The 21,619-nt window shown below is 34.7% G+C and overlaps 1 long non-coding RNA gene across 2 annotated transcripts; it reads left to right on the forward strand.

Moving 5' to 3' along the window:
• Nucleotides 1-7,781: 7,781 nt before the first annotated feature.
• Nucleotides 7,782-20,757, forward strand: LOC149247953 (uncharacterized). 2 transcript variants are annotated; one of them, XR_016265680.1, is made up of 4 exons: nt 7,782-7,978; nt 8,087-8,226; nt 8,324-8,428; nt 20,336-20,757. It is a non-coding gene; the product is annotated as an uncharacterized LOC149247953 (long non-coding RNA). The 2 variants fall into 2 exon arrangements; XR_016265679.1 differs by lacking the exon at nt 20,336-20,757 and adding an exon at nt 10,643-11,046.
• The last annotated feature ends 862 nt before the right edge of the window (nt 20,758-21,619 follow it).

The raw sequence follows: 21,619 nt of genomic DNA on the forward strand, positions 1-21,619 counted from the left end.
TTAATATTATTTGAAGTCTAATAAGAGGTGTTTATGCAGATTTTTTAGTGCTTCTGTGTATTTCTTTGTGTAAATAGGGAAACAACTATTTTGGGATTTTAATGCGCCAATGGTCCCTTCCGTTACAAAACAGGTGGCCACCATCCCTGAGGACGTTTAACAATGATTTTTTAACACTCAGAGGGGATTTGAGCGGACAGAGGCCGGGAGCCAGAGAGCCTGGAAGGGAAAACAAAGAGACAAGCACCAATTGGCTTAAAAGCCACTGAATGATAGAGACAGGAGCACGCAATGCTGATACAGAGAGAAAATAGAGACAAAGAGTGACAGGGAGAGTCTGTGTACTGAAAAAGACTTGGGGCATCCAAGTAAAGCCCTGTTGTTTTATTTCCATTGTGTTGAGACTCAATTTGAGCTCACATTTGTAAAAAATCTACTCTTGAAGACATAATAGAGAGGTCACCACTAAAAGCTAGCCCAGGAGACGTAGCCCAAGATTTTTTGGTGAACTCCTTGATTATATGTTGTGTTATGCGTGTATCTGTTATGTTTTCCTAACTGCTTCATTGTCTATATTATTCGCATTTTTTTCGATCTGTTACACTAAGTAATATAGGAAAATCCTTCACATGAGTCTATAATACCTTAATATTCATCAAAGATCTTATTTTCAGATCAAGTGGTATTAGAGCTTTTAGTTTTTGGTTTTGTTAAGGTTAGACAAACTTGTGCCGGATTCGAATGCTAACTAGTTCAAAGCTCAAACTAGGAGAAGGAAAACTTGTTGAGGCTAATCTCGAGATTGGAAGAGTATATCCTCAAAGGAGAATGGAAGAAGAAATTCCATTGGAATCAGAATCTCAGTCCATGGACAGTTTTATGGCCATGCAAGCCATGGTGGAAGAGATGTATTGAGAATTTAAGAAGGGTCGAGGTGAAAGCACTTCAACACCCAAACAAGGCAAAGGGCCAGAGGAACCTCTTCTAGTTGCCCATCCAAAAGGCAAAGGGAAAGGGGAAGAGCCTCCTCCATCATCTCCTCCACCATCACCTCCATCTAGCCCTGAAAAGAAAAAGAAGAAAACTTCTTGATTAAATTAGATGTAAGGTTTGATTTGCCAATTTATGATGGAGAATTAAATGCAAAAAAGCTAGATAACTAGATTAGACAGATCGATGTATACTGTAGGGTGCAGAACATTGATTCAGAAAGGGGAAAGATTCAGCTGGCTAGCCTTCACCTTGGAGGAACTGCACTAGTGTGGTGGGAAGGCAAGACACAAGCTTATCTGAAGAGACATGGAAAAATTCATTCTACCTGGAATGAATTTGTTTCTGCCATCAAAAAATAATTCTATCCTCTAGCTTATATGTAGGAAGAAATGATGAGTTGGAAAACTCTTCACCAATTAAAGGGCCAAAGTGTACAAAGCTATACCCAGGAATTTAGAAAAAGAGCTTTAACTCTAGGCATATCTCTAGACTCACCTGAAATTTTGTTGAAGTATATAGATGGGCTGCATAGCTATTTGAAGAACACTATTCTCATGTTTAATCCCACTAGCCTAGATGATGTATCAGTTTAGGCTACACATCTAGAAGTTAGAGGCAAGAATGTGAACCCACAGATTGGGGTATCATCAAAGCCCTCAACAAGAAAGAACAAGGAAAAGAAGAAGCTGAAATGTAAGGATAGGAAGACAAGCGTTGTATAAAAGGACAAACCTTCATGCACTCACTGCAAGAAGGATGGACATGATGATGAACATTGTTGGTCTTTGCATCTGAAGCTAAAACCCAAGAAGTTCAATGGTAAGAAGAAGAAGACTACTGCTTCTATTTAGAAAGACTTGGGATCAAACTCAGGTGATGAAACAACAGTCACAGCCATAGGGATAAAAGGTAAGAATTTTGAAGCATATACAAGTAATTCTGCACAATCTATTGATAATGAAGATAATGAGAGGAAAAGGCATGAGATTTTTCATATTAGAGTTATTTCCAAGCACCAAAATTGTGATACTTTATTTGATAGTGGATCACAAGTAAACTTGATTTCTGAAACAATTGTAAAGAAGTTGGGCTTACTAAGAACACCTCACAAGAATCCATATCCATTAGGATGGGTATGTGATAAAGCAAAGCTACAAGTGACTAGACAATGTAAACTCAGGTTTGCTATTGGGTCAACATTTGTAGATGAGGTTGAGTTAGATATAGTTCCCTTGGATATATGTGGTATTGTTTTAGGAAGTCCTTACTTGTATGATAGAAAATCCATATTCTATAGAGTTGAAAATAAGTATCAACTCACTAAATATGGAATAGAATATATTGTAAGAGCTCATAAGCTCAAAAATAACTACTCTCTCATAAGCTCAGGGCAGATGAAAATAATTGTAAATTCATGCAAGAAATTTTTACTAATGGTTGTAAAGGAAAAGAACCCTGATAAAACCAGTGTATTTGAAGGCTGTTATGCTAAACAGAAAGCTGATTTAGTTAAAGTTGTTTTAGAATATGATATCCTATTTCAAGAACCTAATGGTCTGCCACCCAAAAGGGAAATAGTACATGATATTCATTTGTAGCAAGATGCTCCATTGTCTAACATTGGAATGTATAGGTTATCTGCTTTAGAGAATGCAGAGATCAAGAAGCAGGTACATGAGCTGCTTAATAAATGGTTCATAAGACCAAGCACATCACCATGTGGATCTCCAATCATACTGGTGAGAAAGAATGTTGGTTCGTGGAGGATGTGCATTGATTACAGAGCACTGAATATAATAACGATCAAGAATTGTATCCTCTTCCTCACATTGATAATCTATTAGATCAGCTAAAAGAAGCAGTTTACTTTTCCAAGTTGGACTTGGATACTGGCTATCGTCAGGTCAGAGTTGTAGAACAAGATGCATGGAAGACTGCATTCAAAACAAGGCAAGGGTTGTATGAATGGTTGGTTGTGCCTTTTGGCTTAACTAATGTTCCTGCCACTTTCATGAGTGTTATGAATGATGTACTCTGACCTTTTATTGATGATTTTGTAATTTTATATTTAGATGACATTCTTTTTTTTCAGTAAAACATGGGAAGAACATTTGAAACATGTAAAGAAGACTTTAGATGTTTTGAAAAGATAAAATCTCTATGTGAAGTTATCAAAATGTGAATTTCACAAAACATCTTTAAATTATTTGGGTCACATTGTAGGGGGTGGTGAATTGAAGATAGATCCCTCTAAGGTTGAAGTCATTGTGAAATGGCCTAGGCCCAAATCTACTACAGAAGTTAGGAGTTTCCTAGGAGCAACACAATATTGGAGAAAGTTTACTGCTAACGTTTCCTTGATTGCAACTCCCTTACATGCTTTAACAAGATTGAATAAGGTGTTTCAGTGGGGAGGCAAACAGCAGAAAGCCTTTGACACCTTAAAAGAAAAAGTTAGTACAACACCATTACTAGCACTACCAGATCTTCAACGACTATTTGAGATTGAAACAGATGCCAGTGACTATACCATGGGAGCAGTGTTGATGCAACACGGTAAACCCATATGGTATCATTCTGAGACATTTACTTCTGCAGTAGTTAATTATCCCACATATGATAAAGAATTGTATGCACTAATACAAAGTGTGAAAAAGTGGAAACGTTACCTAATGGGCAAAGAAACAATCATACATACAAATCATCAACCACTTCAATATTTTCACTCACAAACTAAATTGAAGCAATCAAGACATTATAGGTGGATGGGTTTTCTACAGCAATTTCATATTATCATCAGATATAAGAAGCGAATACACAATAAAGTTGCAAATATGCTATCAAGGCCAATCATAAATGCATCTACTATACTTAAGCATAACACAGTAATGCATGAAAGCTACATTGAACAATATGCTCAAGATGTAGATTTTAAAGATGTATATGCGACTTTAAGTCATGGAAAACAAGTAGAAGAATTATATTATTATGTTAAGGACCAACTCTTGTATCATTTGGAAAAGTTATGCATTCCACAAACTGAAAGAGTTAACATAATCTGAGAAGCACATACTTCTCTTATATCAGGTCATTTTGGTGTAAGTAAAACAGTTGCACAGTTGCAAAGCTTCTGTATTGGCCAAGAATGCATGAAACAATTTCTATATATATTGAAGGGTGTACTATATGTGTTAAAAGCAAGCCCAGTAATAGAAAATTAGGCTTGTACACCCTAGTTCCTTCTTGTCCATGGGAAAGTGTTTCCATGGACTTTGTTGGGAAATTGCCAAAGTCTAGAAAAGGTCATGATTATTTGTATGTTATTGTGGATAGGTTCAACAAAATGTGTATTTTGATACCTTGTAACAAGTAGGTTATAGCTAAACAAACAACGAAGTTGTTCTTTCACCATGTATGGGTTCATTTTGGGTTACCCACTTCTATTGTATCTGATCGAGATTCCCAATTTGTTGGGAAGTTTTGGTCAAGTCTATGGGAGTTGATGGACACAAGATTGAAGAAGAGCACAACATTTCATCCACAAAAAAATGGTCAAACAGAGGTGGTCAATAGGACAGTGATATAGTTGCTCAGAGGCTATTGTAGCAAGCATCACAAGCTTTGGGATGAACATTTGCATTATGTGCAACATGCTTACAACCGTGCCAAGCACTCTTCTACTCAGAGATCTCCTTTTGAGACTTGTTTTGGTTTTATACCAAAGTCTCCCTTGGATTTTGTCTTTAGTAAAGACATAGCAGTTGATGGAAACAATGATGTGGACAAAGCAACCAAGTTCATTGAGTAGATCCAAGAAATTCACCAGGCAATGCAGGAACAACTAGAAAGAAGCCAGTACAAGTACAAGGGAAGGCATGACAAGCATCGAATTTAGCATAGCTTCCAAGTTGGTGATCAAGTTTGGCTGTACATCATCCAAGACAAAATGCAAGGTGAAGGTAAGAAGCTGAAGCCAATAAGGTGTAGGCCTTTCAAGATACTTGAGAAAATTGGTGAAAACGCTTTTCACCTTGATTTTCTAGCTTATATGCATATCTATTTAGTCGTTAATGCAGAGAACTTGAGGTTTTATGAACCTTCATTAATTGAAGACCCTGAAGAGCAAAGTTAGTTTCCCTCTATTGATGACCTGTTTCCTGAATATCTCAATGAGTTGCAGGAAGACATAGTTCTGGACAGGAAGGTGAGAACTACGTGTAGAGGGGATGTTGAGTACCTGAGAATTAGACTCAAAGGTTCAAAGCCAAGTAGTGCATGATGGATAGAGATTGTACAAGTGAGGAAGCTATATCCTCACTTGATCGATGCTTAAAAACCAACTTTTGGTGCTCCAAAAGATTTTTAGTGCGAAGGCGTGATCCAAAATGGATCCTAAAGCCCTCCAAGTATTTCAATACTTAAACACCATCTCAAAGGGTAAACTTCCACAAATGGCGAAAAACATTATTGGATAAGAAAAGCACATAGAAATGTAAAAATAGAGCCTATCGGAGGCTAAAACAATAATTCATAAGAGCCGTCGGATCTGGCCGATCAACAGTCCAGATCTAATCGGCATATCGCAAACGAAGGTGACCAGTGGAGTACATCAGAGGCATCCCTATGGAAATCGTGATAGTAATCAATGTGATTTAATGAGGACCGTTGATCAAATGCGCAGATCCATGACCCAGATTACATCGCAATATCGCATCACTAAAACACAAGGGAAGACTTACTGGGGGCCCAAAGAGCATGCGATAAGCGATTTCGATATATTGCATCACAACATCGCATCACAGCGACACATAGGACTGGACCTGATGGGTTTTATGAATGCGAATATATATATATATATATATATATATATATATATATGTGTGTGTGTGTATATATATATATATATATATATATATATGTATATATATATATATATATATATATATATATATATATATATTTAGTTTTAGTATAATTCTTTTTACATTTAATATAATAATTATCAATATACAAATTATTTATCTTAATTTTAAATTTACTCTAGATTTAATTATTTATTTCTATTTAAATAGAAAAATTAAACAAAATAATTATTTACAAATTTAATTTTCATCTTAATTTATAATAAATTTAAAATTTATTTAATAAAATAAATTGATAATATTTTTGCATTTTACAAATAACATTTTGAAGTGAATACATTTGATTTGAAAATTAAATTTCTAAAGATCACCAAGTTATAAATAAATTTTGATATAGAATTTCATTTAAGCAAACACATTTGATTATCTAGAACTTATAAATAAACATGGTTGTTGGTTGGTATTGAATAAAGAAATTTGATATTCAAAACAAAGTTTTAAGTTATATATCTTAATTATACACATACATAGTATTCGTTTATTTTAAAATAAGGGTTTGAAAATTTAATTTAATTTAATTATCAATAATTACTATTATTTGGATGATAAAAGGTTTAGTATGATGAAATATTTTAAAATATTCTTAATTATATGATGCCAAAATTTATTTTTAAACAAGTTATATTTTTTAATAAATTTAATAAAATTAATTAATTTAATTAAAAAAATTTATATGAACAAATGTCATATAAAATGAGTTATAGTTCTTAGGGCACCGAGTATAGATAACTCCTGGTATTATCCCAATGTATTTTAACAAAAATTACTTACATATTAAAATTCTTCATTATAAAGTGAGAGTGAACATCCATACTTAAAAATATTGTTAAGTATTTTTCTAAAATGTATATATATTTAACTTATATATTAATTATTTTAATCATTAATAAAAATAAAGTTATAACTTAGTTAATTTTTAAATCTTAGAAATACATATATATGAAAAAATAATTAATTTAATTATAGTGGTCTACCTATCATTTAATTATATAACTATGTTAGTAGTTACATTACATATGCATTTTTAAATTATTGGTAGTAAGTTTGTCATATTCTTGAAAGTTTTTATGTTATTTATATTAATTGTAAGGATATTATGTTTCTTTGAAATAGAGTATGGAATATTTTAATTTAATTATCTATAATTATTAGGTGTATGATAGGTATTGAATTACTATAAAATATTTTAGAATATTGTTGATAATTTATTTTTAAAGTAGTTACTTTTTTGTCAAATTAATGTCATATAAAAAAATGTCTTATAAAAAGAATTAAGATTTTTAGAGCATATAGTATTAATAAAGCGTGGTATTGAACCGAGATATTATAACAAAATCCATTTATAGATTAACATTATCCATTACAAAGTAAAAATGTATATCCATAATTATAAATCTTAAACTGAAGTGTAAAATAAAATAAATGATTTAATGATTATTATGAATTAATTTCTATATTTACGTATCATTTAAATATAGAGTTAAAAAGGTAATTGCATTTCAAATGCATTTGTAAAATTACCTTTTTTTTAATTTAACATTTCAACATCTAGTATAGATGTGCCATGGAAGATCCTGATAAATTGTGCTCAAGTCATGATTACGACTATGATGTGGTTACGGTTCCAGAAGCATAAAACGCATATGCAAAAGAAACAATACGATCCACATATATCAGAGCATATGTCCTTAGGGTCCACGACGAATAAAACGCGTTAAGAAAGTAACGACAACAACCAATATTTTAGTGCGCAAGGGTTGGTAGATGGACGTTGACATAGTTGACTAAGATGGAACACTAGTCGTCTCAAACCTTTACCTGTAATATATTCCATGCCGGAGGTGACTCTGGATATCCGAATGAGTGGGCATTATGGGTGGCCTTTTAGCATGTTATAGGTGATAAGTTTCTCATCTTCTTTGGGTTTTAACGGCCGGTGCCGACAACAATCCGTCTCTGCTTACCAATCTGAAGAAGATGAGAATTATCAACTGTATCATGAAAAACGGCTTGTTCCGCCGGGCCGCAGATATCAAACTGGAATCCCGAAGTATGCTTGGCTGGTAATTATTTAACTACGCAACCGTTCCTATTTCTTTAGTCTCTGTCAAATCTGTTTTAGTTTTATTAAGAATATTTGTTGGTCCTTCTAACCTCCAAATCTATTTTAGCTTCAGATTAGGGTTTCAATAGGTCTGCCTGCGTAGCCCAAACTTCTTTAAAATGAGCGTCCGTCCTAATCCAGCAGCTGTATTTCCCATGAGAGATCCAACAACGAATTTACCTGATTGTAATTTGATTTCAATATGAGGTATTTTCTCTGTGCTTTTGATGAGATTTGAAATACCATGAAATACGTTTAACAACCTGATTCCATCTGTATTTTGAAAGATTAACTTGACTTGCAGAAAACAATGACGCGATGGTTTGCGCTTCAGAATAGAAGGCAATAATATATACAGCTTCTATTTTTGGTTCTGTTCTCAATTACATCCACGCGCGAGTAATCAGAGGTAGTTATTCATTGATCTATTCGGCTGAATATTTTATTTTTAAAGTGCGTTTCAGAATAGAAGGCAATAATATATATAGCTTCTATTTTTGTTTCTGTTCTCAATTACATACACTCACGACTCATCAGAGGTAGTTATTCATTGATCTATTCCGCTGAATATCTTATTTTTAAAGTTCTAAAACAAATATAATTAGCTATTTCCTTTTATACTCTGTGGAGTTTAGCATCTGATAAAAGATTATGGAAGGGCAATAGAAACTAAATACCCAATGAGAAATAAAAGATCTAGCAATGATTCAAATAGGAAAGGGGAAGTATATAGGAAAATTTATTATATAGAAATCTCTGGTCGGAAAGACGATCTGCCGGAATGTTCGGAAGAGTGAATAAGTCGTAAGGGAATTAGGGGTTATTGAAGATTTTGTAAGCGAACTTTATCTCTGAGGGATTTCATTCATTTATCGGTGAAAGTAGCGTCAATTGATAAAAGAAATGATTCGCTTCAGGGTTGAAAACAGATAAGAGGATTTAAAATTGAGTTGATGAAGTTAAAGAAAGTAAAATGTTTATAAGAATTTTACATTCTAATTATATGGAAAAATAATAAGGAAACGTTTAAACTGGAATATAATGTTTAGATAGAAAACGAACAACCAGAGAAAGTATTTGGCCATCATATTTTAAGGATAAAATGTTTCTTTCATTAGCTTTATCCAACAAATTAATTTCAGAAAGAAAAAAATTCAATATAGTGGGAGTTATCTCTGCGTAATAGGAGTGATAAAATTTAGTGATTATTGGTTTGTTTCATAATTCCTTTAAAACCATTAAAATGGAAAGAGAATTTTGTTAATAGAGTAAGAGAAATTTTGAAAACATTAAGAAATGTTTCGCTTACAAAATCATTAATTTCAATGTTTTAGAAAATAAGACGCAAAAAAATATAATTATTATTTAAGAAGATAACCATTAAAGTTAAAGTTATTGAGAAAAAAAGTAAAATCGTATTCAAAAAACCAAGGTCAAGAAATAAAAAAAATAATTATTAATAAAAAAGAAAACCACAACTCTAATGCAAAAAACCAAGGGGCTATCAAAATTTCCATGAGAATTTAACAAATAGTTATTCATAATTTATCAAAATAGTAAATCTAAGAAATAAAAATCCATTATATCACATAGATATAGTGATATGTTGATATAGTGTTACCTTTGGCATGATTTGACCTCATCAATGTCTTCCCTTATATAGGTGGTTAGAAGAGTGGAAGACTTTGAAATATTTCAAATCGTAAAGTTCTTTAAATGATATTTTTAAAAGGTATAAGTTTAGATTTAAAAAGTGATCGAACAAATTAGTTCTTTACAAAAATATCACCAGAATATATTTGTATATATCCATTTTAATTATTAATTTACTGAGAATTGAAAAGGATTAAATATCTTTGCATGCAAATTTATTTTAACATGGGAGAATTATTTAAATTGTATTTTAAAAGGTATAATTTTAGATCTTAAAAAGTGATGAAACAAATTAGTTCTTTACAAAAATATCAACCAGAAATATATTTGTATATATCCATTCTAATTATTAATTTACTAAGAATTGAAAAGGATTAAGTATCTTTGCATGTAAATTTATTTTAACATGGGAGAATTGAAAAATCAGTTAAAAAGATTTCAAGAGCAAAATTAAGCAGAGTCAGTCATTTTCAGAAATGAAAATATTGTCAGCGCTTTCCAAGCATTGAAAATAATTTCTCTCTTTAGGGAATATCTCTCTCTAGAACACTATAATGTGGAGAGGTGCTCTATTTCTAGACTCTTTTTAAAGATTTTTAAGGTCTCGGATTAGGGATTAACACCAAAGTTGAAGTGATCTTAAGTGGTTGTTTAGGCATTTTTGACCTTTACATTTTTAAAGATTCCAAATGTATTATTGTTTAGTTTGTGGTGATTCCAAATGTATAATTAGCTGACAAGTCATTCACATTTAAATCTCCTAAATTCAACAACATGGAAACTCATAATAAGAAAACTAAAATTCCAACCTATCTACAAAGAATACAATAAAATTGCAAACAAGATATCTAAAAGAGATTTAGCTATGATATTTAAATACATAGTATATGAAAAACCTGATAATAGCCTTATCTAAGAAACGCTCCATGCCCATAGAATTTATGATCTAAATTTCAGCTTCTTAATACAGCTTCACAGAGCAGAAAGCAGAAATGTTTACAACCCTACAGGAATCACCGCTTTTTTGACAGCCCATTAAGCCATGGTATCGGAAATCTTTCAGCGTGACAGGCTAATGCTTCCAGTCCCAACATAATTCTGGATATTTTGTTGCCTCATTGTATTATAACGATCAACACTTTTTATCTAATGGTTTGATGGCATTTAGTTTTATTTTGGTTGTACACAAACAGTGTTCTAAGGTCATGGAAAATTCGTAGCCTATTGTGGCTATAGATGCAAGATGCAAAATGTTGGAGACATAGGTCCATTGTGCAGATACTCTGTGCTGTTATGTAAATGTAAAAATATTCAAAGCAGTAAGCTCAAAATGTTGTAATATACCTTGTATTGAGATATATATCAAGGAATATAATCGTTTTTTTTCGGTTTTAATTATTTTATTTTTCTAAATTAATATTAAATTATATTTCTTAATATATATTTAAATATTTTCTATAATTTGTATTATTAAAGTGAAATATTTGGGCATTTTTTTTATACTGGGTTGTAATATTAACAATGAGCCAAGCTACAACAAGTATAATGATTTTCGTATTATTGATGTTTTTCTATACTATTAATTAAAATTAACAATTATGTATATTTATTAATATTTCAATTAAAATCAAAATTATATTTTATTTTTATTTGAAAAAAACGCTTAACTATTAAAAATTTGAGCACAACAAGAATTACATATATTACACAACCAAAAGAAAATATAATATTTTTTTCACAGTTAATTGTTTTGTCTATTTTAAAAGTTGATACAAAATTATTTTACCTAATATATATGTATCAAAATATTTTATTTATGGTTGATAGTGAAAGCGAAATATTTATACAACATTGTAAAATTAATAATGACAAAAGGTAGTAAGAGTGAGATTATTGATGTTTTATAATGTTTTTAATTAAACTAATAAAACATGTATATTCATTTTATTATTATTATTATAGTCAATAATGATTATTGTTTCCAGAATATTTTATTTTCATTTAAAATGAATATTTGTCAACATAAAATTAAGTATGAAAAAAATAAACATCTCCTTTATATTAGAGTCTAAAATATGCCTCTCAACTCAATCATATTCTTGAATTACATTAACACTTTTTAATAAAAAATTAATAGTACACAATCCACCCAGTATTTAAAGAGAAAATTCAACAGTTTTTTAATTTAAAATTAATACCACACAATTCACCGAGTATTTAAAGAGAAAATTCAACCATAATCAAAGGTATCGCTGTAGTTAGAGTAAAATCCAATGAATGGAAAACAGACCTTTTATCAAAACCTTGGAAAGTAAAGCATTTCATCGAACCCTCTCAAGTAAGGCATCCTCACAGGCTTGTGTAGCATGCTTAGAAATTTGAAGCCTCCCTGCAATGGTAGTTCAATGAACGCCTGACTTCTGGTCGAATGTTTAGCATGCATCAACAGACACATTCTATGCCAAGTTAGGATAAAATATGTAAGGCCTTCGGAGATGTGCGACGGTTGGGCGCCGAGCGACCGAGCGTGCGCACACGGGCGCGTGTGGATGTGCGACGGACGATGGTGCGACCGACCGGTTACGCGATGCGACAGAGGTTGTGTGATGCGATGGAGGACCTTGCGACATAACTTGCGAAAAAAGATATACGATATGGTAGAGTTGCGATGGAGTTTATACACCCTTGAACGTGGAGTAATGCACTTGGAGGCCGACTTACAATGGAGGGGAGGCCGACACATGTATTGGGCATTTGGAAGGGTGTGCGCATGAACGCTGGGTGGTCGGCTGGGCAAGCCCCACCCCCATTTGTGATGGATATATATTGCGATACGTTTGGATCATTTCGATCATCATTTGACCTTGACATCTTCGCACAAGGAAAAGGAGTGCAGGTCTAAGTGCGCATAAGGCAAGGAGAAAGGTGCAGCTCTTATGCGCCCGTTCTTGGGCAGTCATGCACGAAGAAGCGTTGGACTTATTGTGAACGAAGGTGCAGGCGAGGGTGCGCCCGGTGATCGGATGAGGCATGCACGGTGAATGGGTGGCGCCCGTTTGTGCGACGACTTGGCGTGGGTGTCTTGGCGACTCAGGGGGAGCGCCCGCCCATCGTGCAAGTGTGCACGGAAGGTGAACGGAGGTTGGAACTAGAGGTCGTAGAGTTGGGCAGGCGGTACTATGTGCTGTTCACACGATTTGGGCGTTTGTCAAGAGTTGGCAAGCGGGACTGCGTGTGGGCAGGTGTACACGGTTTGGGCGTTTGCGACCAAACAAAGAGCGAACCGGCGAAGATGTGCGACGAGGTGAACGAGGGGTTGGACAGTCGTGCGGCGACCGTGCGGAGGCGCCGACGAAATGGGCAACCGAGTTTGCCGAAGTTTTGAAAATTGACTAAGTGTAAATTTGGGGTTTCCCGAGATTTAGCTTGTACATTGTAAAAGTGATGATTATATAATATATTGATTCGAGCAGACTCATATTGCAGGGAGTTGCCCCCCACCTTTATACTATGCAATTGTCTTCTTGTTTGTAATTGTTGTTGATAATGAATGAGCATGGGTGTTCATTGGTATAAAGGATAAACATAATAATACTTGGTTGCGAAACACAAACTAAGTAGAAGAAAGGGAATTAAGGCGTAGTCCACGAACATAAGTATTGGTGAAAAGAAAGTGTTTGGTGGTGCTGCACCTCGCTATAAGCGGTTGAAAGACTACTGCAGGTGTAGGGGCGTGAAAGTTGGTATCAGAGCTCGGTTGGAGCTGGTGTTAGAGCAAGGTTTCTCGTGACGAAGTCACAATGGAAGCAGGTACTTGCAGGTGAAGGAAGTTGGTTTCACGTACAAGTGGAACAAGGGCCGATTCATGGTTGCAGGGAACTTGGTGAAGCTGGTGAATGGTAAAATAGGTTTAGCAGGGGTGAAGCCTTGTGCTTAGGCCATGCTGAACGACAAGGCATGGCAGGTTTGGAAGAATGCGAAGGGAAGCTCTTGCTTACCTTATACAGGTTGAAGCGAATGAAAGAAGAGAATCCCCGGATTCGAAAGGAACTTGAAGTCTTGGAAAAGAATGTTGAAGACAAACTTCTTCAACTTGGTTGGACAGTGGAGCAAGGTGAAGTTGCAGATTGTGCTATCAAGGAAGAGGAAGCCGTGATGATTGAGGTTGTTGCAAACATGACAACGATGGAGGATGAACTTGAGGTTGATCAAGTTGGACCAGGATCGTGCAGTTTGCAAACATGGATGGATGAGGATACTCATATGGAGGAGCCTCATGATGATGAAGTAAGTATTGATACTTGTGTTTCACTTAAGCATTTGGTAGATGGACCATATGCAGGGAAGGGCAAAGTCAGTTTGCCAATGCTAGGGAGGATCTTACCATGGATGACTATGATGGAACCTTGTATGGAGAAGCAAGGATTGTTGACTGTTGCGGGACTTGTTGGGGTTGTTTGTGACCTTATGGTAGAAGGTACAAAGGCCCGTGACAAGGGAGGAACATGATGATCATTGCGGAGGAATGGGTCATGCTTTAGCCATATGAAGAATTGGCTAAGTGCCCGGCATGACTCATGGACAGATTGAAGGGCACACACTTGAGTTGCCTGGGTGGACTTCTCATGGCCGAGACCAAGAGCAAGTCTTGGTGGAACATTAGTGGGGGAGCTATGATGGAGAGACTCATGTGATGATGATATGGTTGGGTGACCGAGTTCACTAGACCGAGGATAGCAGACTTGGATGAGGATGACCGATTGTTGTGATGGGTCTACTTGGTTGGACTACATGGGCAACATAGTCATGGACATCAAGTTGAAGACATGGAGCATGGCAGTCTTATGCAAGGACATTGTGCAGAAGCACTTGTAGAGGTGTCACTTATGGGCATCCAATGAGGAGTTCCAAGGCAGGGATGTTATGCAGATGGATTTGCTGATGTGACATGGAGATGTTTTACTTATGAGTCGATGGAGAGGTTGTGGACTCTTGTACAACGAGGCCATGGACTTGGATGGAGTTGTGAGCAGACTATGGAGCACTCTTACTACATGGAGAGTTGAGGCATCTTCCAGAGACCTTTGGGCCGAGACTTGTATGCTTGCTGAGATGTTGGTTGGGAATGGTTTATGGAGCTCATGATGACATGAGGTTGTGACTTTTGGGGACTTCATATATGGTGGACTTAGAGGATTTGATGCATTGAGGAGCTGAGGTCAGAGACTTTGATGCAGGATGGGGTGCATACTTTCAAGTACATGTATGGGAATGGATTGAAAGAGTGACTTGATGTGACAGATCGATATGAGACACTTTGAAGTGATGGAGTTACAACGATGATGATGCCTTGGTGGCAACACTTGGGCATGGGTTGACCCGAGACTCAACTACCTTTTGACATGGGAGCTGATTGATCTATGATCATGGGCAGCACATGGATAGATGAGACAGGTGTACACTTGTTTCTATGGTAGACTTGAGGGATGACATATTGCAGATATGATGGAGGTTGCTTCATGGACCTGGATGTGGCACACTGAGAATTGGAGATTGATGAGATGGTCTCTTCATATAGAGGAGATACACATATGGATGATGATGGGATATATGTGGCTGATTTCATGTAGCACATTGACACCAAACATCATGGACAACATGTTGTAGATGAGATGAGGACTACTTCATGGACTTGAGCATGGCTTACACTTGTATGGAGATGGATTCTTGATCGAGTTGAGAATGTGGCAGGATGTTTTGAGAAAAGACTGATGATGACATGTGGATGTTCACTCTCATGGTTTGAGCGTGGTAGCTGGACTAGCTACCCAACTAGTTCAAACATGGGGGCATGCAATGTGCAGAGATGTGTTAGCATTGTGTTGGAGTATCATGGCAGCAGTTCACATGATGACACATGATGGGGTCGATGCGAGATGTTGCAGTGGGCATGTATCTTGGATGGAGGGACCAGCCTTCCATGATGGAGAGCAGCATGAGGAGATTGTGACAGGGTGGTTGATGATCATGGATTGAGATGATCTCTAATGTATGACATACCGATGAGGTGTATACCTTGGTATGGTGATCTTGGTGACAGATGGTTGCCAGGGCAAGACATGATGGAGACGGTGGTTCTACATATGTTGCAGGGATGTTGCAGTATGTGGAGGAATCGACATCATGGATATTGATGATCTTGGTGGATGGCTACCAGGATGGTATGTTGTCGAGGACGACAACGATTTCAGGTGGAGGGGGATGTAAGGCCTTTGGAGATGTGCGACGGTTGGGCGCCGAGCGACCGGGCGCGCGCACACAAGCGCGTGTGGATGTGCGACGGAAGATGGTGGGACCGACCAGGTATGTGATGCGACGGAGGTTGTGTGATGCGATGGAGGACCTTGTGACATAACTTGCGACGAAACATATATGATATGGTAGAGTTTCAATGGAGTTTATACACCCTTGAATGTGGAGCGATGCACTTGGAGGCTGGCATACAATGGAGGGGAGGCCGACACATGTATTGGGCGTTTGGAAGGGTGTGCGCATGAATGATGGGTGGTCAGCTGGGCAAGCCCCACCCCCATTTGCGATGGATATATATTGCGATACGTTTGGAGCATTTTGATCATCATTTGACCTTGACATCTTCGCACAAGCGAAAGGAGCACAGGTCTAAGTGCGCATAAGGCAAGGAGGAAGGCGCAGTTCTTATGCACCCGTTCTTGGGCGGTCGTGCACGAAGAAGTGTTGGACTTGTTGTGAACGAAGGTGCGGGCGAGGGTGCACCCGGTGATCGGGTGAGGCGTGCATGGTGAACATGTGGTGCCCATTTGTGCGACGACTTGGCATGGGTGTCTTGGCAACTCGGGGGAGTGCCCACCCATTGTGCAAGTGTGCACGAAAGGTGAACGAAGGTTGGAACCGGAGGTTGTAGAGTTGGGCAGGCAGTACTACATGTTGTTCACATGATTTGGGCGTTTGTTAAGAGTTGGCAAGCGGGACTGCGTGTGGGCAAGTGTACACGGTTTGGGCGTTTGCGACCAAACGAAGAGCGAACCGGCGAAGACATGCAATGAGGTGAACGACAGATTGGAGAGTCGTGCGGCGACCGTGCGGAGGTGCCGACGAGCTGTGCAACTGAGTTTGCCGAAGTTGTGAAAATTGACTAAGTGTAAATTTGGGGTTTCCCAAGATTTATCTTGTACATTGTAAAAGTGATGATTATATAATATATTGATTCGGGTAGACTGATATTGCAGGGAGTTGCCCCTCCCCTTTATACTGTGCAATTGTCTTCTTGTTTATAATTGCTGTTGATAATGAATGAGTATGGGTGTTCATTGGTATAAAAGATAAACATAATAATACTTGGTTGCGAAACACAAACTAAGTAGGAGAAAGTGAATTAAGGCGTAGTCCACGAACATAAGTATTGGTGAAAAGAAAGTGTTCGGTGGTGCCGCACCTCGCTATAAGTGGTTGAAAGACTACTGCAGGTGTAGAGGCGTGACAAAATAGATGTAATTCAACTCATTTACATTTAGAAATTTGAAACCTTCATGATAGTTCGACGAACAACCGCTATTTTGACAAAAGTTTGGCATGCGTCTAGAGATACATTCTATAGCTAGGTAGGATAAAAAGACATTTCTAGAATTTGTTTCGTAAAGAGAAAAAACGACATCCTCTTATTTTTCAAGTTCTTACATCCGAGTTTGTTTACATAAAACCTCAATAAAAAAGCCTTTCTTCTTGACAAATTCAAATTTGGAAGCAAGTTTTCCATCAACCGCTTCTACGGATGCAGAATCCTATGTTTAGAAATGTATTTCCTTTTCAAGTTTTCAAAGTCAAGGATCACATTTAAAAGAAAGGGTTACCTACTGATGCACAATCTTATGTTTAGAAATGTATTTCTAGTTTAAGCTTTCAATGTCAGGAATGAAACTTAAAAGAAGGGTTACATTTCAATTTGAAGATTATGCTTATTTTAATTTTTCAATATTAACTAAAATAAGTTTTTTCTTTTTTCTTAATAAAAAGTTGAAAATAATTTCATATTTGATATTTATTTTATACATCATACCTCATAATGTGTGAATTTGTGTGGAAAATCTTATCTTGTCTAACTTCATATAGACATGAGCAAGTACACATAGACTACACAGCTCCACCAATATTACAGTTTACATTTTGATCATGTAGAAGAAATTTAATAGGATTATTTACTCATTTATATCTTAGTTGTCATTATTGAGATACAATGAAGTTGTTATTTCCTCTTATAAGATAATTAATCTATTTTTTTTAATAAATTGCAATAAGTTTCTTAAAATCAATCAAAAAATAATATAATTCTACAGATTTCACTTAACATGTTTGATTAAAAAAAAAAACAATTATTTAAAAATTGCTACACAATTTTCGTCAAAATAATGTAACTTATAAAAATCTTTTCATTAACAATTATAAATATAATGTGATTGGCACACATGGGAATTATGATGGAAAACTTCATTTCCAAAAGAACACATAAAGAACAATATTTTCTTTACTCATTAGAAATTACGGTTTAAATCGAATAATACTTATTAAATATTCAATATTTCATAATCATAAATTGTAATACTTATTAAATATTCAATATTTCATAATCATAAATTGAACCTACATTGAGTCAAATTTGGTATAGTGATCTAGTTACCATGTTTGCATAGTCATATAAATATATGAATGTACTATTCATAAAGCCAAGCAACCAAAGCAAGTATTAGATACAAATTGGCAAAGAATATAGTAAATGCAAGTGGAGTAGGTGGAAAGTAATAGATGCAAGGTGGAAAATCAAATATAAATGAGAGGAAGTGGAGTAGCTGAAATGAAGATATCTAGGTTGAACCTATGGAATATGGGTAAATAAAATTTGTATTTCCAAGTAGTAATAAGATGGGAATCTCTTTTCAATTGTAATTGTTTCTTTCATTTGAATAACAAGAAGGTTTATCAAAAAGAAAAGTTATCAATATAAATCCATTTTAAGCAAAGACCTAACATGAGCATAGAGGGATCAAAATTCTTGATGTGTACAAAATACAATGTGTAATATTCTATTGTTTAAATTCTGTTTTTTAATGCTATATAGAGTATATATAGAAGAACAAACTGTAAAATATTGAAGCCAACCCAAATTTTTTAATCATAAAGCTTATTTTTTCATGATACATACATAATTTTTTAAAACAATATATAATATATATAATCTACATTAAAATATTTTACATAATATATATATCTAGTGCACAAACGAAAATGGTTTTTTTATTATTAATATATTTTTAGATATATGTCAATATTAATTAGTATTATGAAGAGTGTCGTGGCTAAAGCCATCATGTCATACCCATACTAGGCCTTCACTACATCTAGAAGCAATTGCAACATATTCAATTCCAAATCCAAATGTTCACATTACATTCCATGGCTCCCTAGTAAGAATTATCTAGATCAAGTGCTAAGCACCTTGTCCTTTTGGAGTCCTCAATGATGATTAGTTTTTAGTTCTGTTATGGATTTTTTTTTGTTGAACCTTTTGATGTATATCTAGGATAGTATCATGTATTACAGTTATGTAGATGAACACTGTGTTTAGACATTCAAGCCTATAAGGGCTTGTTTATTGAGATTTTGGATGGTTTATAGTGAGTTTTTGTGGCCAACTAACCTTGTTTCCCAATGGGAAAGTTGAGGCTACTAAAAGTCTTTCATGGAGATAACCTGCTTTTCAAAATGAATGAATGAGAAAGATCTATCAAACTTACAAAATAAAAATATTAATTAATATTAAAATGTTATGCTGATAACCCACATTGAATATTTCATTATATACAAAATTAAAATATTTTTTTAACAATTTTTTCCTATATATAAATGTATATCACTTTGATATCAACATCACTTCACTATATTTAAAATTTATGTTGGATTTGGTTTTTTTAAATTATAAGATTTCAACATCTTATTCATACATTTTTTTTACTTTTAATTACTCTACATTCATAACATATTCATTTTTTATTATAACTGAAATTACTTTTCTATCATTTTTTTTACTTTTAATTACTCTACATTCATAACATATTCATTTTTTATTATAACTTAAATTAATTTTCTATTTAGAATTATATTTTATTTTAAGAAAGGCCAAAATATTTTTTCATCCCTTCATACTAAATTATAGACATAACCTCTCAATTTCATAAAAATAATAATATCTATTTTTGTAAACTATTGGAAAAAGATATTACTATTCTTTTATTTTATTGGTGGTTGTAATATAAAAAAGATGATTAATAAATATAAAAACAAAAACATAATAGCAAATAGAAGACATTATAAAAAGTTCTCACACTTTATTTTCATTTTAAATTTAACCATTAAATATTTCTATTTCATTTTCATTTACATTTACATTTACATTTACATTTACATTTACATGATAAATTTTTTTATGTCTCACTGCTTCATTTACACTTTGCTGGAAATCTAATTGTCGCTGAAGAAACTGCCTTTTCTGGAAACGGTAATAACTGGGTGTCTATTATTTTCGGAATATGGAAAGTTCTCTGACTGAAATGAATTACTCTGCTTTTTACAGGTAATTTATTGGACTGACGGCCATAGAGAGATTGCCTGAGAAACTTCTATAAGTCAAATTAGAAGGCAAACACTGATTGTTGCATCGTCATTACCATGTTTGTAGAGAACCTAAACCCTGGAGTTCAAAACATTCTTGTATTGTCTTTACCTTTTGAGCATATATTGGGAATAGATATGAATAGCTGTTCCGTTACTGCAAGGTGCTGCTGATTTTAATGAGTTACAAAAAGCTCATCGTCTGGCCAATTCAAAGATAAGGATTTCCCAACAACATAACTTTGCATAACTTTGATTGTTAATCAACTCCTGCCATCAAATTCAATAAAGCCGTGTAGTATATCTAAACACCAAGCACAATTCTGTTGCCAACACTCCATAGGTCACACAGATAACTCCATCTAATGCCAAAAATCAGCCGAGGTTATTCTTAATGTCCGGCGGAAATAGGTGAGCAAGGATGTTTGATTTTAAATGTGACATTCCTAATATCTATTAGTTGACTCACAATCGTCGAACAGACGTTTCTAAAGAATTCGTAGATTTTCAGAGTTCATATAGAATCGGTGTTTCTTTTTCTTAACAATAATGAAGATTCGGTTCAATATTCTCACAGGGATTTCGCACCATATTTTATTACTAGGAAAAAAAATCGTGAATCATTCTTAACCCCATTTTCAAACGTTATTATGCTTTCTACCTGTGACAACAATATCAATTTAGACAATCTAAGCAACTCAATATTTTTGTATATTATCTAGGATCTCAATGGCTACCTTCACTTTCTTTTCACGATCACAACTCCATTGGAAGTATCCAAAGATTCCTCTTCTAGGATCTCAATGGCTACCTTCACTTTCTTTTCACGATCACAACTCCATTGGAAGTATCCAAAGATTCCTCTAACATTATTCAGAACAATTTATAATTCAAGGTTAGAAGTGCTAAAAGTTGGTAATCTTGTTGGAGATAAAATTTGATAGTGCAAACTATCTCATTGGTCAATTATTGTATTAGATATATACACTAAGTGTGGGAAATTATCTTGGACACACAACCAGTGGGTTGAGAAAATATGTCAACCACACACCAAACTAGGGATATATAGATATAACTTTCCGTACCGTATACAATGTCAGAACACACAAGTAGGAATTACTTTTTCCAACACTCTTCCTTAATCAATACTTGTCTACTAGGAAGTCTTTCACATACAAGGTTCATCCAACCTCTCGATGAACACCCCCTAAATATCAAATTTCACCTCATGGAGTCTAAAACCAAT

The sequence above is a fragment of the Pinus tabuliformis genome, chromosome 7 (assembly GCF_031772625.1).
Source record: "Pinus tabuliformis cultivar Carrire ecotype Pingquan chromosome 7, CPIR1, whole genome shotgun sequence".
Lineage (NCBI taxonomy): Eukaryota > Viridiplantae > Streptophyta > Pinopsida > Pinales > Pinaceae > Pinus > Pinus tabuliformis.